General features: G+C 35.2%; 2 pseudogenes; one reads left to right on the top strand and one right to left on the bottom strand.

The window, feature by feature from the left end:
• Window positions 1-6645: 6645 nt before the first annotated feature.
• LOC120117239 lies at window positions 6646-8265 on the bottom strand (annotated as a pseudogene).
• A 1124-nt stretch (window positions 8266-9389) lies between these two features.
• Window positions 9390-16462, top strand: LOC120117195 (annotated as a pseudogene).
• The last annotated feature ends 536 nt before the right edge of the window (window positions 16463-16998 follow it).

Below are 16998 nucleotides of genomic sequence, written 5' to 3' on the forward strand. Positions count from 1 at the left end.
CTTTTCACTCACACAGAGATTTCAGAATGAATCCACTAGGTTTAAATATCAATTCAATAAAAATATTAAAATAATTTATGAAACTAAATTTATTATTTCAATTTATATTTTATAATCTAAAATATTTGATTTTTTTCCAAAATTTCCTTACTTAAAATATAATTTTATACAAAAATGTATCATTATTATAGTGATATGAAGCATGTAATTTAACTGTAAATTTTTTTAAAAAAAATCAACTTAGTCTTGTAATCTTAATTTTCTTTCAGATTAATATTTATGGTGAAAAAAATTGTAACCAAATCAAAGTCATCAATAATTGCCATCGACTAAGAATATCGACAATAACTAATAAAGACTTTGGCCTAATTTTTTTTCACGTAAAATAATTTCAACCATCTAATTTCTTATTAACCATTAAATTATGAGTAAAAGTTCTTTAAATATCAATTTTTAAAAATGAATCTAAATCATGTCACTTCAATGACTAATATGATGTTCGATATTAAATTGAACTATTTTAATCGAGAATCAAGTATTACAAACACTATTTTATAACAACTCACTATCATCATTATCATGAAATATCATAAGATATAAGGATTCTCTATGCACCAATGTTTTTGACAAATTGTGCCATTCATTAGTCGAAGTTCATCTTCTTTTTCTTTGTGAAGAGTCTATTCTCGTCGCCTTTAAATCGGCACTAACACGGATATGTATAGCTCAACCCATCACCTATTAAGAGTTGTAGCTATAGCATTCCCTTAAAGCACATCTTTTGGTTGAGGGCTTTACACATAAGAATATATCAATTATAATGAGAAATTATCTTCATTTGCATCAAAAGTTCTTTTTTTTTAGGAATTTAACGACTTTAACAGCATAATCTGATCTTGAATTGTATAAAATAGATGTTAAGATTGTGTTTCTCAATATGAACATTGATAAGACGATTTATATGATATAATAAAAAATTTATACATGATGATACAAAGTTAATGATATCATATTAATGAAATCCATCTATAAGCGTAAACATGGCTCTCATCAAATGGTATTTCAATTTACCATGAATTTCTCGTTTTGATTTTGAGATTAATTTGATTGATGGTAAATATCAAAAGTTTAGAGGGAGTAACCAAGTGATACAGTTGTTGCTAAGAGACAAATTTAGGCCTGTAAACGTTCATGTTCGTTCATTTAATAAATAAGCGAACATAAACGACACGAACATAAACGAACAAATTTTTTTTGTTCATGTTAGTCATTAAGAATATAGCTGTTCATGTTCGTTCATTTAATAAATACACGAACAAACGAACACGAACATAATGAACACGAACATAAACGTTAGAGACCCTACCTTCCATTGTTCTTTCATGAAAAATAGTCGACAATGCAATCAACAAATCTACAGTGATAATAACGTAAGAGCTGATTAACAGTGATGAATGATTGAAGATATCAAATATTTCGATCAATCTTCTTGAAATACAAATAACTTCAATAATATTCGTAACATATTCAACTTGCATTCATGATCAGTCGTTAATTCATCATCCATCCTGAGCAAAATCAAACAAATAAAATTATATTAAATTAAAGGAGTTATAACAAAAGATGAAAATATACTAAATTAACGAAGTTATACCAATTCATTCATCCTTATTTTCAAGGAAGCTCAACGTGTATGATATCTTCGTTTTGCTACAACAAATCAAAAAACCAAAAATATATTAGTCATTGTAAAACCAAATTCAATAAAACTTAAAACATAAAAATACCTTGTTTTTATTTTTCTCCAACCCATAGTATTGACGATACCAATCAGCTCCACAAACAAGCATATCTACCATCTTAGTTCCTAAAGAGGATCGATGTGGATCAATAACCCTCCCACCAGCACTGAAAGCAGATTCAAAGCAACAGTAGTGACCGGAATTGCCAATATGTTAGCAGCCATTTTTGACAAAATGTTAAATTTAAGATTGTTCTCCTTCCACCATCCCAAGGCATCAAAATATACACCAGACTCACCAATTAAAACTCTTCCTCCAAATAAGTGTCCAATTCTGACTTGACAAATGTAAAAGTATCGACACTTCTAATATGTTGGTCATATTTAGCTGTGCCAGTTTTAATACCTTTACCAAACTGACTGAATAAGGAGCTAACACTACTCTTAGAAGTACCACCAATACTAACACTTTGACTCCCATCAGTAGATGAAACAACATTTGCTGCTTTATGAGCCTCAACATATTCTTGGTACAACTCATATAAATACATCGAACTATTTGCATTTCTCTCGAAGCCTCATCATTTGAATAAATAGTATGGAAAGAAAACTCAAGCAATTTCATTTTATACCTGATAAAGAGAATGACATCAATTAGAACTCAAATAAATTCATTAAAATAAAATTCAAACAACTTAAATTTATACATGGGATTTAAAATGGCACTAATGAAATTAACAAGTTACAAGTACCCCAATACTTGTCAAATTTTTTCTTCATCTTCATAGCCATGGCTACCATGTAATCACTTCCTCCTAAAACTACTGCATCCAATGCTTCTTTTATCCAAACAATTCGCTAAGAAATAAATTGGATGTAGGATATTCGGAACCTAATATTAAAATAATAATTAGTAGTAAATTCTTTGTATTAAAAATTAATAAAAAGAAATCAAGTTATACCTGAAATGATTTTTGTAGCTTCATTGAAAAGTGCCAAGAATGAGCAAACCTCTTCAACTTTTTCCAGTCTTCCTCGCTCAGTAAAGTATTGTATGTAGACTCTCGATCGGCATAATTCACAAACACTTCTTTGAACTCTAAAGCAGTAGACAACATAGCATATGTAGCATTCCACTGGAACTAACATCTAAAATCAAGTGCTTTTTTGGCATTGAAAGTTGTTTGGCGAGTTCACTAAAAATAGGCAATCGACCCGGAGAGGCATTGACATGTTTCACACTCTCACGAACATTATGAATTATGTCTTCAATTTCTCCAAGACCATCCTGAACTAACAAATTAAGAATATGTGCACAACACCGTACATGAAATAATTTTCAACCGACATCAAGTTTCTTCTGAAGATTCAAATTTCCATCAATTTTCTAGCCACCGCATCATTAGTCTTAGCATTGTCCACTGTCAAAGTCACCACCTTTGTCTCAATGTTCCACTCCTTTAGACACTTAAAAAGTGAATCATAGATACATACTCCAGAATACGGTGGAGGCACGTCAACAAACTTAATATGCGTTTGTGAAGCTTGAAATCAGAATCTACAAAATGGCATGTAACTACCATGTAATGGATGTTTTGATTCGATGTCCACATATCTATAGTGATGCTCACACGCTTGACAGAATCCAACAATTTTTGAACTCTTTTCTTTCCAATCTCATAACTGGAAATACAATCTTGTTTAACAGAAGCACGTGAGATCTTGTTAAATCCTGGATTTGCTTCTTTCATTACCACATTAAACAGTCCATACTCCACAAAATTAAAAGGTAATTCATGAACCATGATCATATGGGAAATAACCTCTCTCATCTTTGCATTGTCAAACTTCCAATTTCGAACATAGATGAAGAATCTGATTTGCCAGGCTGCACTTTTAAACTTAATTGACCTATGTTAACCACTTTCAACTTTGGACAATCACCAATATGCCTATGCAACGGTGTGGTGGTTCCATATTTCATTTTCTTAAACTTTTCTCCACAATGGCTACATTCACACAAGTCAGTTCCATCATGCAACTTTACCATCCGGAAAATGTTCCCAAACTCCCGAAGTCTTCTTTCTCTTCTTTCTAGTGAATGGAGTTGGTTCTTCATTGTTGGTTGCATCAACGTGTTCTACACTAGCTGTAGCTGCTGCATCTACTTCTTCGTTATCAGCTGTAATAAAAACATCTGGATTTTATGTACTTTCCATGGTTGGAGTGTTGGTACTTGATTCAAATTCAGTTGATTCAAGTGGCGAATCAGACATATGTGGTACAACAATGAGTAAATGTTAGCATTAGCAAATAAAAGGATTTTTTTCTATTATCAAATTAAAACAGTAGCATATCAACTAAACAGCACAACTAAATTGATGTAAAGCAAACACAATGGCAATGGAATGAAACCAACTTGCAGTAGCAACCAGAATACTTTCTACGAATCCAAGTAAAATGAAAGCAAAAAAAAAAATTAATGGATATATGATATATCTATTTTCATATCAACCAGATTAAACATGTTGAGGATCACCGTACAGCGTTCGACATCCAAAACTGGCTTTCAGGCAAGGAGAAGAGGGACAATGAATCATGAATAATCAAATAATAAAAGTTTTTCCTTCTTTTTCCCCCCTGAAATGGCGATGAGTTTTACAGAATTGAAATATACGTAAAAGTCGAGAGTTCATACCATTTGAGGAACGGGGAGAAGCAATCCAAAGAGCAGAGCAGAGAGAGATAATCGAAGAGAAGCAATACAGAGATGAAAACGAGGGGAAAGGCTTTGATTTTTATGGAATATTACAATGCTTTTAGAGAGAGATGATCGGAGAGAAGCAATACGAGGGCAGCTTCAGGTTTTCAAAATTTCACATTAAACAACAAACATGGAATAAAAATAATGGGTATTTGTCTTTTCTCGATTGTTCTTTAGTAGTGGATTGGTAAGAAAAGAGGAATTTTTCTTTAAAAATGCAACTCGTCAGGTAGTGATTGGCCTGTGCATGGCCCATGCATTTCTTTTACCGACATGACATGATAGCAAAGACGACTAAGGAAAGTAAAGTCTCCGCACTTCACTTTTTGAAATGTCGAAAAGGAGAGTAATTGGCACTTTCCAAAACGAAAGGTGATTCACTCAGTAGAAACGAATAAACATTTGCTCTCACACTGTCCTTGAAGCTTCAATAATTGCGTTTGATTACATTTAAGCAGGGAGTCTCAATTATTTGCAATATTAAGCGGGAAAACAAATGAAAATCACTTTGAAGGTAACCTCACTACTTGGTTCTGTTTCGATCCAGACATCACAACCATATCCTAATATGTATATATTAGCGAAGGTTAATGAAGGAAAATTGGTTATCAAAATATCATATTAATTAATATTTTTAAAATACATACAAATTGGTCACCAAAATTGATTTAAGAATATTATGTTAAACATAAATGAACGCACATAACGAACATAACTGAACGCATATAAACGAACATAACCGAACGTTCACGAACGTAAATGAACGAACGAGACCTATGTTCATGTTCGTTCATTTAATTAAACGAACACAAAATCTTGTTCATGTTCGTTCATTTAATAAATAAACGAACTTTCCGCCGCACGGTTCATGAACGGTTCGCTGAACGTTCAGTTCATTTACAAGCCTAGACAAATTAGTGATCTAAGAGTGATTTTAAAATTAAGGACATGCAAACGATTTTGGCATGTTGTTCATATACTTAAGTAATTTGAGTATGAATCATTGAATAACATCTAAATGATTCATTTGGTATCCTTAGAAAAAAAAATTACTTACTCGTATATCAAAGGTCTAATAAATTAGAGATCATCGAGTATATAGACCTTAATTTTATTGAAATATGAATAAAAACATTTATCATGCGAGCTGTTAAATTTGGATGAAATGGAAAGACCACTAAAGTTATTTAGTGATAATAAATTTATAATCCTTTATTTCAATAACAACATGAACACATCAAAGTTAAAACACATAAATATTAAGTTCTTGGTTGTTAAAGGAAATTCAGAGTGATCATTCATTTATATAGTATATTGTACGAACTCAATGATTGTACGTTTGGTAAGAGATTATCACCCTATATCTTTCAAGAGCATACTACTCATGTCCATGTGAATGTAATGCCATTTGAAGATAATTTTGTTTTGGTGGAAATTAGTACATTTAAAATACTCGTTTGTTATAGACATAATTATAATTACTCCAATTTAAGAATATTTTAAGATTATTTCTTATAAAAATATTTTTATTTGTTGATACTTTATTTTTAATAAAAATTGATTTCACTAAAATTTAACGAGAATCTATTAAAAATAGACATATCAAGAGAACATTACATATAATTTTTATGTTACATGTCTATACTTAATATATATCATTTCGTTATACATATTCTATCAGATAATTAAATATAGAGTAAATTATATTTTTAGTATCTAAATTATTACTTTTATTTTATTTTGATACCTAAATTTTATTTAATGTTTAGTTAAGGTTTCAATTTGGTACCCCCATTAAAAAATTAACATAACTATTGACATGTTATTTTTTATTTTTTCTAATGATAACATGACATTCTCTTATGATGACAATGAATATCACCGTTAAGTTTTTGACTGTGGGGTACAAAAATAAAACATAAACTAAAAGTTATGTATGGTTTTGAAAAAAATAAAATTTGGGTACCAAAACAAAACAAAAGTAATATTTTAGGTACTAAATGTGCAGTTTACCCTTAATATATGAAATCTTGGCTTAACGTTTACATAAAGGTATAAGGAGGAATTACTCTTCGGTGTACTGTATTGATCTGGATAACAACGGTTGCAGGTTTTATTCAACAGGTCTTTTATTCACCCTTCAAATCTCTTCAAATCGACCGTTTCCTTGCATAGCAACCGGTCGGGTGTCGGCCATTTGAGTCTCAATCTGGCCGCCGCTGCCGCCTTCACCACCACCATCCTCACCTGAAATTTCTTCTAAAGACCGTCCTTTGGTTTCCGGGACCAGGAACGTGAAACAAAACCCCAATAAATTTGTGAAGGCCAAAGCGATGATGGCAGTCTTGATTTTTTTAACATCCTCGTCCAATGTATATGTTTGTACCACGAAAGCTCCAACCATGGCGCCGGCCTTCCCCGACGCCGCACTCAGCGCATGACAAGTGGACCGCACCCTGGTTGGGAACAGCTCGGCCGGTAGCACAAAGGTTGTACTGTTGGGGCCAAAGTTGGCAAAAAAGAAAGTTAACCCATAAAGAACAACAAATAAAAACTTATTATGGTCACTGAGGTAACCGTATTGGACGCCAAGAATCAGCATGAAGATGAACATCATGAAGAATCCGACTAGTTGGATGATGAATCGGCCAATTTTTTCTATGAAAAGTACGGTGAACCAGTACCCTGGGAATGTACCAAGCAAAGCAACAACGAACATGGCACGTGAGGTCTCAAACACTTCTCTAATGGCGTTCACATCCGGAGCTTTCTTGGTGAGACCCATGGCAGGGAAAATGTCCTTTTGGGTTAGGTTTTGACTGTAGAAAGCAATATCCAACAGGAACCATGTGGTCATTGTACCTATAAGATGATACCCATGGCGTCTAAAGAACTCATGTGATAGTAACGTGTACTGATTCGCTGCCTTGAATTGCGAAAGCTTATCCGATTCAACGTCGAGTTCGATGTCGAGAACTCGACCCATATCGGCCGCTGCTTGTTTCGCATTTCCTTCGATAATAGCTGTGTAACGACCGGTTTCCGGCATCTTCATCCGCCAATAGTATGTTAAAAGAGCTGGTAAAGCACCGAACATGAGCACAATCCGCCATAGATAATCTGCTTCTGGTTGAGTAGAGAAGATTTGATCTTGTATAAAAGTAGGTGCCGGGAAGAGCTTAAGGAAGACAGCTGAAAGAATCATGGAAACTAAGCCGGCAAATATAATCCCAACACCTTGCATGGCGAAAACCGCCGCAATGAACGCCCCACGAGTTTTCTTGTTAGCATATTCCGACATTATTGTAGCAGAAAGAGGATAGTCACCACCGATGCCAAAACCAAGCCAAAATCTAAAGAAACAAAGGGTTCCGATCACAGAACCAGAGGTGGCTCCAAACGATAGTCCCGAGCAAATGGCGCTAAAGGCCATGAGGATGAGAGTAATCCCGTACACTTTCTTGCGGCCAAGTTTGTCACCAAGCCAACCGAACACCAGTTGGCCGCTAAGAGTTCCAAATAAGGCTACACCAGTAACCAAGTTGTTAATGTCACGAGGGAGCTTTCCCGGCTTGTTTGCATGAGGATCGTAGTAGTAAAGGCGGCCCAAGAGTTTGGACACGGTTGTGATGCAGAAGAGATCATAAGCATCGGTGAAAATCCCATGCCGGCGATCACGATAGCTTTCGCATGGTACCATTGCGTCCGGGCGGTGTCGAGAGCTTCGAGCACTGCTAGATTGTTGCCTGAGGCCATTGCTTATTTGATTGCTGATTGTGCGGCTCTGTTGGTTCATTTTATACTGGAAACTGTATAAAGGGATAACACACCAACGCTAGAAACGATGATATCAAGGTTTTGGTGTCAGAACAAGAAATTTGGGGAATATGAAGTATATTCTTGCAAGCTTTCGATGACAAAACAAGAAATACATACCTCTTTAGTCTTTAATAATAATATTATTAATAATCTAATATTTAAATGTAGTTCAATATTACTACTTACAAGTTTTCTTCGATCATGTATTATTTTTTATTTTATTAATTATATTATTTATTTCCTATAATAAAAAATAATTGATATATTTTATATTAATATATCATTTATTTATAAACTTTAGCAATTTATTTCCGGGTAAATTGCACTCACTCTGACATTTTTTATGCTCAATCCCGAGATTTCAATAAATAACAACAATTTATTTACTATCAAAGTCGCTTGGTTCATGCAATTATCGTATTTTATCTATTGAAACTTTTAGTTTCATTATAAAATAATGTTTAGTTTTATAATAATGGTTTAAATATAATAAATGAATAAATTGTTATTTTTTAATAATGATTTCTTCTAATGTTGTCTTAAAAAATAAATTATATTATTAAAAAATATTAATTTATCAATATTTCATTGTAAACGTAAATTTATTTTACTTTTTAATTTAACATAAAGATTTATTATTATGTTTATGATTGATAAATTTCAATACAATTATAAAATATTTATAAATACATTAAATAATTAACGTTTATTCATTTATATCTGATTTTATTTTAAACATTAGCAGACATTTAAAATAATTATCAATATTTGTTTGTAATAACTATAAATTCATTCTTTTAATTTTGGTCACATTTATGTCGAACTTGATCTTGGATTAGCAGCTGAGCTCGAATTATTACGGGTTCAGACTTGGACTGATATCGGTTTTAGAATTTGTTGGGCATGGATTCCATGAAGCACGGATTGTTTTGTTGATACAAAAAACATGGGTTTGTTGCATAACTTGTAATCTTGTATTCGCTTCGTACGAGTCAACGAAATGGCGTGATTTTTGATTATCTAGTAATCAGTTCGTCTTTGATTCTGCTTTCACAGTTATTGCGGATGGAGAAGAAGAAAGAAATGGAGGTAGCAGAAACAGAGCAACGAACAGAGATTCAGTGGTTGAGTTCTGACCAAATCTTCGAGACTTGAAATCAACAGTCACGGCTTGTCCATCACGGAATCAAAGATAACTGATGTACACGGGAGTGAATTATGTGCTCCTCGGCATCAGAAGAATGACGATGCGTCCAATTCCAATCTAGGAATAGGAGACCGAGCTTTCTCTGCCGCCGGTGCTGCCTTTTATCCGTTATCATCGTTAATACTCTCGATGTTGCCAAGGTAATGATAATCAATACGTGTTTTCTTTTTCTTTTTTTTAAATTCACTTCTTGGTTGCCTGATTGTTTGTTATTCAAGTGTTCATAGACTCTTTCCTTGTTTCAATGTCGTTTTGAAACATTTCTATGTATATTTTCCCCCTCCTTGTAATTAGCAGACAAGATTGCAAGCTCAGGCTGCTGGAGTGCCTTACTCGCATCCGCTAAGTAATCCTATTGGTCAAATGGCATATTTTGGGCCAAACACAGTATGAGTGCATTTCTATTATAAAGGAATTTTTATGTCTTCTTTTAATCCTTTTATTTAGGTGTTAGATTTGTGCTAAATTTTGCTATCTGTAAATGTTTTGGATTAGATGTTCGCGGATTTAAGATGTTCTCCATCATGCACGCGTGCTGGGGTCCATGACACCGTAGCAATATGTCCTCCTGATTGCTTTCGGTACAAAGGAACATTAGATGTCTTCAACAAGATAACTCGCCAGGTCGGTGTGTAGCGCTTGTCATGACCTGAGTGTTTTCTGTTAGGTGCTTCCCTTTGTGCTTCTCTAAAAATGTAAATACCTTTTTGATTGTGGTGTCTAATCCTTTTCAATTTTCTTTTCAATCACAGGCATTTAAGAACACACAAATCTGAAAGAAGCTTCCTGGAGTTTTTAGTACCCTTATAGGATTCCTCTCCCATGTCAAGGGAACAAACCCTCAGAGCAGTTGTAAGTTAATCTCCTCAGTATCTGGTCCCTTTTTTTCTGGTTTCCCAAATAATATGGATATATATATATTCTCTTCTGCTTTTATCTTTTTTCTGCTATGTCCTAAAATTCTAAATGTAAATCTATCGATGATACTAGCTCATAACCTCAGATGTCGACATTCCCATTTCTTTTAGAGTTTTCATGAACCATTGGTTGGCCATTGGCTTGAGATTATTGGAAGTTCTTGAATATAAGGTGTTACTAGGTAGGCTTATTTTTAGGCAGCATTCTAGGGGCGTACACAAGTGAAGCTACGTACTCACAAGCTATACTGGGGCGTGCTATAGTGAACCAAGCTTGAACTACTCAAGTAATGAGTTTAGTTTGGGTATTTTAAACTCCACTCTCGAAACTTTTGATCTTATTCAGCTTTTACAATTTAAATATTATATTAATATTTTTACATAAGTGAGTTACGAATTTATAGTGACTATTTGCAATTCTTCAGTCTTATAGACCCAAACTCGAGTGAGAAAATTGTGAGTCCATGCTCAATTGTGGAAAATGTTGTCTAGCATTTACCTCTATTGTGAAGAATGTTGTGTAGCACTAAGGCACAAGATGTAGGCGTGTCTATGCTGTCGCATGCCTGACAATGCTATCGAATCAGTTCAGCTTGATTACTACTATGCAACACTATACTTGAAAAAACTATAATGTTTAATATGTTGATCGGATTGGGATAAAACATGCTTGATTATATTTCTGGTTGTATAATTAGGAATGAGGGATTTCAATCAAGGTTTCTGTTGAAATGTCAAAGCTTGGAAAATTGGTTCAAGTTAGGCACCTAATATTACAATGTCAAAATTAGGTGCAACAATGTCAAAATTAGGTGCAATAATGTTTGAAAATTAAATGGGTAAATTATAAACTTTAGTCACTAAACTTTAGGATATTTATAAGATTAGTCCTTAAGTTTCAACTATAAATACCCTAGCTCATTTAGCTTCAAAATCATCCCAAAGCATTCTAGCTTTCTTCTAATACTAGAGAGAATTTAGAGAGTTTCTTGAGAGTTGTTTTCTCTTTTTATCGAGAGAGAATTATTATTGTTTTCTCATTGGTAGATTGAGAGAGGTTGTAATTCCTATTTTCTCATAGTGAAATTCTTCTACCGTTGCCCGTGGTTTTTATCCTATTTTATTTAGGGGTTTTCCACGTAAATTTTGTGTCTCTTTTTATCTTCATTTTTATTTCTCAAATTATCAGTTGCGATTTTGCTCTATCCGATAGCCGTCTTCCGCAACAATTGGTATCAGAGCTAGATTAGAGTGTGTAATATCTGCTTATTGTCTTTGTGATTGCCACCAAAAGGTGGATCCTCCAACATAAGAAAGTAAGAAGTTATTACCCATTCTTTGAAGGTTCCAGAGAAATATTCACGATACTGAAATAGTGGGAGCTATCCGTAAACGAAGCAATGGCAACGAAATTTGATATTGAAAAATTCAATGGGAGAAATTTCTCATTGTGAAAATTGAAGATGAAGGCCATCCTAAGGAAAGACGGGTGTCTAGCGGCTATCAATGAAAGACCGGTGGATTTCGCAGATGACATCAAATGGAACGAGATGGACGGGAATGATATGGCAAACTTTCATCTAGCATTAGCAGATGAAGTATTGTCAAGCATCGAGGAGAAGAAGACAGCTAAGGAGATATGGGATCATCTCACCAAATTGTACGAGTCCACATCGCTGCACAATAAAATTTTCCTTAAGAGGAAATTGTACACTCTCCGTATGCCAGAATCTACTTCAGTGACGGAGCACTTAAATACACTGAACACCTTATTTTCTCAGCTTACATCCTTAAGCTGTAAAATAGGAGAACAAGAACGTGATGAACTTCTACTTAAAAGTCTACCGGATTCGTACGATCAACTCATCATCAACTTGACAAACAGTAATGTCACCAGTCTAGTCTTCGATGACGTTGCAGCTGCTGTTCTACAAGAAGAAAATCGGCGCAAGAACAAGGAAGGCAGACAAGTAAATCTGCAACAAGCAAAAGCGTTGACAACAATGAGAGGGATATCAACAGAACGTGGCCAAAGCAGCAGTCATAAACATGGTAGATCGAAGTCGAGGAGCAAGAAGAATTTAAAGTGCTACCACTGTGGAAAGAATGGTCACTTGAAGAAGGATTGTTGGAGTCTAAATAAAAACTCCAATCCACAAGGCAATACCGTAAACACTTCAGATGATGGAGATGCTCTATGCTGTGAAGCGTCAACCACCGTGGAAGGCAGAAAAAGATTTGCAGATATATGGCTCATTGATTCGGGAGCGACATATCACATGACCTCAAGAAGAGAATGGTTCTATCATTATGAACCTGTCTCAGGAGGATCTGTGTATAGTTGCAATGATCATGCCTTAGAGATCGTTGGTGTGGGAACCATCAAATTGAAGATGTATGATGGAACAATTAAAGTTGTTCGAGATGTGCGGCACATGAAAGGTCTAAAGAAAAATTTATTATCCTACGGATTGTTGGATAATAATGCTAGCAAGATTGAAACACGGAAAGGAATCATGAAGGTGTTCCGTGGAGCGCTTGTGGTGCTAAAAGGTGAAAAGATAGTTGCAAACTTGTACATGCTGAAGGGAGAGACATTGCTAGAAGCAGAAGCCTCTGTTGCCTCATGTAGTTCAGATTCTACAATGCTATGGCATAAGAAACTTGGACACATGTCAGAACAAGGAATGAAAGTCCTTGTGGAGCAAAAGCTACTTCCAGGCTTAACAAATGTATCACTTCCTTTGTGTGAGCATTGCATAACAAGTAAGCAGCACCGGTTGAAATTCAACACATCAAATTCTAGAGGCAAAAGTGTTCTAGAATTGGTTCACTCTGACGTATGGCAAGCACCAGTAACGTCCCTAGGTGGAGCAAAATACTTTGTCTTATTTATTGATGACTACTCCAGGAGATGTTGGGTGCACCCTATTAAGAAGAAGTCAGACGTGTTTTCAACTTTCAAAAACTTCAAAACGCGGGTGGAACTTGATTCTGGAAATAAGATCAAGTGTTTCAGAACAGATAATGGAGGAGAATAGACAAGCAAAGAATTTGATGACTTTTACAGGAAAGAAGGCATCAAAAGACAGTTCACAGTGGCGAACACTCCTCAATAAAATGGAGTGGCAGAGCGGATGAACAGAACCTTGTTAGAAAGAACAAGAGCAATGTTGAGGGACGTAGGCCTAGAAAAATCATTATGGGCAGAAGCAGTCAATACCGCCTGTTATTTGGTGAATCGAGCTCCATCAACTGCAATAGAGCTGAAGACACCAATGGAGATGTGGACTGGTAAACCAGATGATTATTCAAACCTCCATGTATTTGGAAGTATTGTGTACGTGATGTACAACGCCCAAGAAATTTCAAAGTTGGATCCAAAATCCAGAAAATGCAAATTCTTGGGGTATGCTGATGGAGAAAAGGGGTATCGCTTGTGGGATCCCATTGCCCGCAAAGTGATCATTAGCAGGGATGTTATCTTTGTAGAAGATAAGCTACAAAGAAAAGAAGACAATGACAGCGCTGAAAAGTCAGAGACTACACAGATACATGTAGAAAAGGAGTTTGAACAAGGAGATTCTTCTGAAGCAGAACCAGCACATGATGAACAAGAACCAGAGAGTTCTGAAGCTCCAACAACTCGTCAATCAGATCGTGTGAGAAGACGTCCCAATTGGCACTCAGATTATGTTATAGAAGGAAATGTTGCATAATGTCTTTTAACAGAGGACGGTGAGCCATCAACATATCAGGAGGCAATAAACAGCTCAGATGCTTCACTGTGGATGATGGCGATGCAAGAAGAAATCGAAGCCCTTCATAAAAATAATACATGGGACCTTGTGCCACTACCACAAGGAATGAAGCCAATTGGTAACAAATGGGTTTTCAAAATCAAGCGAAATGGTGACGATCAAGTGGAGAGGTATCGTGCAAGATTGGTGGTCAAAGGATATGCTCAGAAAGAAGGTATTGATTTCAATGAAATTTTTTCTCCTGTGGTTCGACTAACAACAGTTCGAGTAGTCTTGGCAATATGTGCTACATTGAATTTACATCTGGAACAACTAGATGTTAAAACAGCTTTTCTTCATGGAAATCTTGAAGAAGAGATTTATATGCTCCAGCCTGAAGGTTTTGAAGAAGACGAAAAGAAGAACTTGGTTTGCAGGTTGAACAAATCTATGTACGGTCTAAAGCAGGCGCCGAGGTGTTGGTATAAGAGATTTGATTCCTTCATTATGTGCCTTGGATACAACAAACTTAATGCAGACCCTTGTGCTTATTTCAAGAGGTCTGGTGATAACGATTTTGTTATATTGCTGTTGTATGTGGATGACATGTTGGTTGCAGGACCCAACAAAGATCATATTGAAGAATTGAAGGCACAACTGGCTAAGGAATTTGAAATGAAGGACTTGGGATCAGCAAACAAGATTCTAGGGATGCAAATTCACCGAGATAGAAGTAATAGGAAGATTTGGCTTTCACAAAAGAATTACTTGAAGAAGATCTTGTCACGATTCAACATGCAAGATTGTAAGCCAATTTCTACCCCTCTCCCTATTAACTTTAAATTATCCTCCAGTATGAGTCCTAGCAGTGAAGAAGAGAGGATGGAGATGTCTCGAGTACCGTATGCATCAGCAGTGGGAAGTTTAATGTTCACTATGATATGCACAAGACCAGACATTGCACAAGCAGTGGGAGTGGTTAGTCGGTACATGGCGAATCCAGGCAAAGAGCATTGGAATATTGTAAAGAGGATCCTAAGATACATCAAAGGGACCTCAAATGTTGCATTATGTTACAGATGATCAAACTTACTAATCAATGGGTATGTAGATTCTGACTATGCAGGGGATTTGGATAAAAGCAAATCTACTACAGGATATGTATTCAAAGTTGCTGGTGGATCTGTAAGCTGGGTTTCAAAATTGCAGTCAGTTGTGGCTACGTCCACAACAGAGGCAGAATATATAGCAGCTACACAAGCCAGTAAAAAAGCAATTTGGTTGAAGATGCTATTGGAGGAGCTTGGGCACAATCAAGAGTATGTCTCTCTGTTTTGTGACAGTCAAAGCGCCTTGCATCTAGCAAGGAATCCAGCATTTCATTCAAGGACTAAGCACATACGAGTTCAGTACCATTTCATTCGTGAAAAGGTGAAAGAAGGAACGGTAGATATATAGAAGATCCATACCAAAGACAACATAGCAGATTTCATGACGAAGGCGATCAACGCTGATAAATTTACCTGGTGTCGATCCTCTTGTGGCCTGTCAGAGACGTAAGCAACATGATGGTACAAGGTAGAAAGAATGGTGTAAAGATATGATTGTTCCAATCAAATCTTCAAGTGGGAGATTGTTGAAATGTCAAAGCTTGGAAAATTGGTTCAAGTTAGGCACCTAATATTGCAATGTCAAAATTAGGTGCAATAATGTTTGAAAATTAAATGGGTAAATTATAAACTTTAGTCACTAAACTTTAGGGTATTTATAAGATTAGTCCTTAAGTTTCAACTATAAATACCCTAGCTCATTTAGCTTCAAAATCATCCCAAAGCATTCTAGCTTTCTTCCAATACTAGAGAGAATTTAGAGAGTTTCTTGAGAGTTGTTTTCTCCTTTTTATCGAGAGAGAATTATCATTGTTTTCTCCTTGGTAGATCGAGAGAGGTTGTAATTCTTATTTTCTCATAGTGAAATTCTTCTACCGTTGCCCGTGGTTTTTACCCTATTTTATTTAGGGGTTTTCCACGTAAATTTTGTGTCTCTTTTTATCTTCATTTTTATTTTCTCAAATTATCAGTTGCGATTTTGCTCTATCTGATAGCCGTCTTCCGCAACAGTTTCTTTATTTTTGTAAACCTGGATGTAGGGATGAGGGGTCTTTTTACAGGAATTAGTCCTCGTGCTGGTCGTGCTGGCCCTTCGGTCGGGATTGTTGTTTCGTTTTTTGAAGTAGTAAAGTATGTGCTGCAAAACCATTATACTACAACATGATGAACAAAAGCTGATGATCCCTCTTGTTTTTGGTCTACCAAGCATTAGCTCCGTTAATGTTCATTGAACTGTATTCAACTTCGAAGTTGACGAAGTCCAATGTTTTTGATGCAGATAATTTAACATGTGGATGAGGTGTTAAATCTTTTGTTCTAGATCTCAAGGTTTATAATTTGTTATGGATGAAGATATCTAGGTTAAGAATTACGTTAACTTTTACGATGTTAATGTTGTAGTTCACAATAATGACGTGACAATCTACAATGTTGATATGGTGGTTCACTGTGGTTGTTGATGCAACTGAAGATCAAATGTGTCGATTTAAGATGATGAATTGAGTATTTGAGTGTGAGTTTTATTCATTTGGATATAAAAAAGAGAGACCACATAAACAAAAATATCAATTAAGAGGTTAAGAACGTTTTTTCTCAAGCTTCACATCGATTCTCATGAGACATACCAGGATGACTCAAGTGAGTTTCTATTTGTTCTTTACAGTTCTACTAGTTTTATTTATTCCATGTTGATGTTCCATT

Source organism: Hibiscus syriacus, unplaced genomic scaffold (assembly GCF_006381635.1).
Source record: "Hibiscus syriacus cultivar Baekdansim isolate YM2019G1 unplaced genomic scaffold, ASM638163v2 tig00110319_pilon, whole genome shotgun sequence".
NCBI classification, from domain to species: domain Eukaryota; kingdom Viridiplantae; phylum Streptophyta; class Magnoliopsida; order Malvales; family Malvaceae; genus Hibiscus; species Hibiscus syriacus.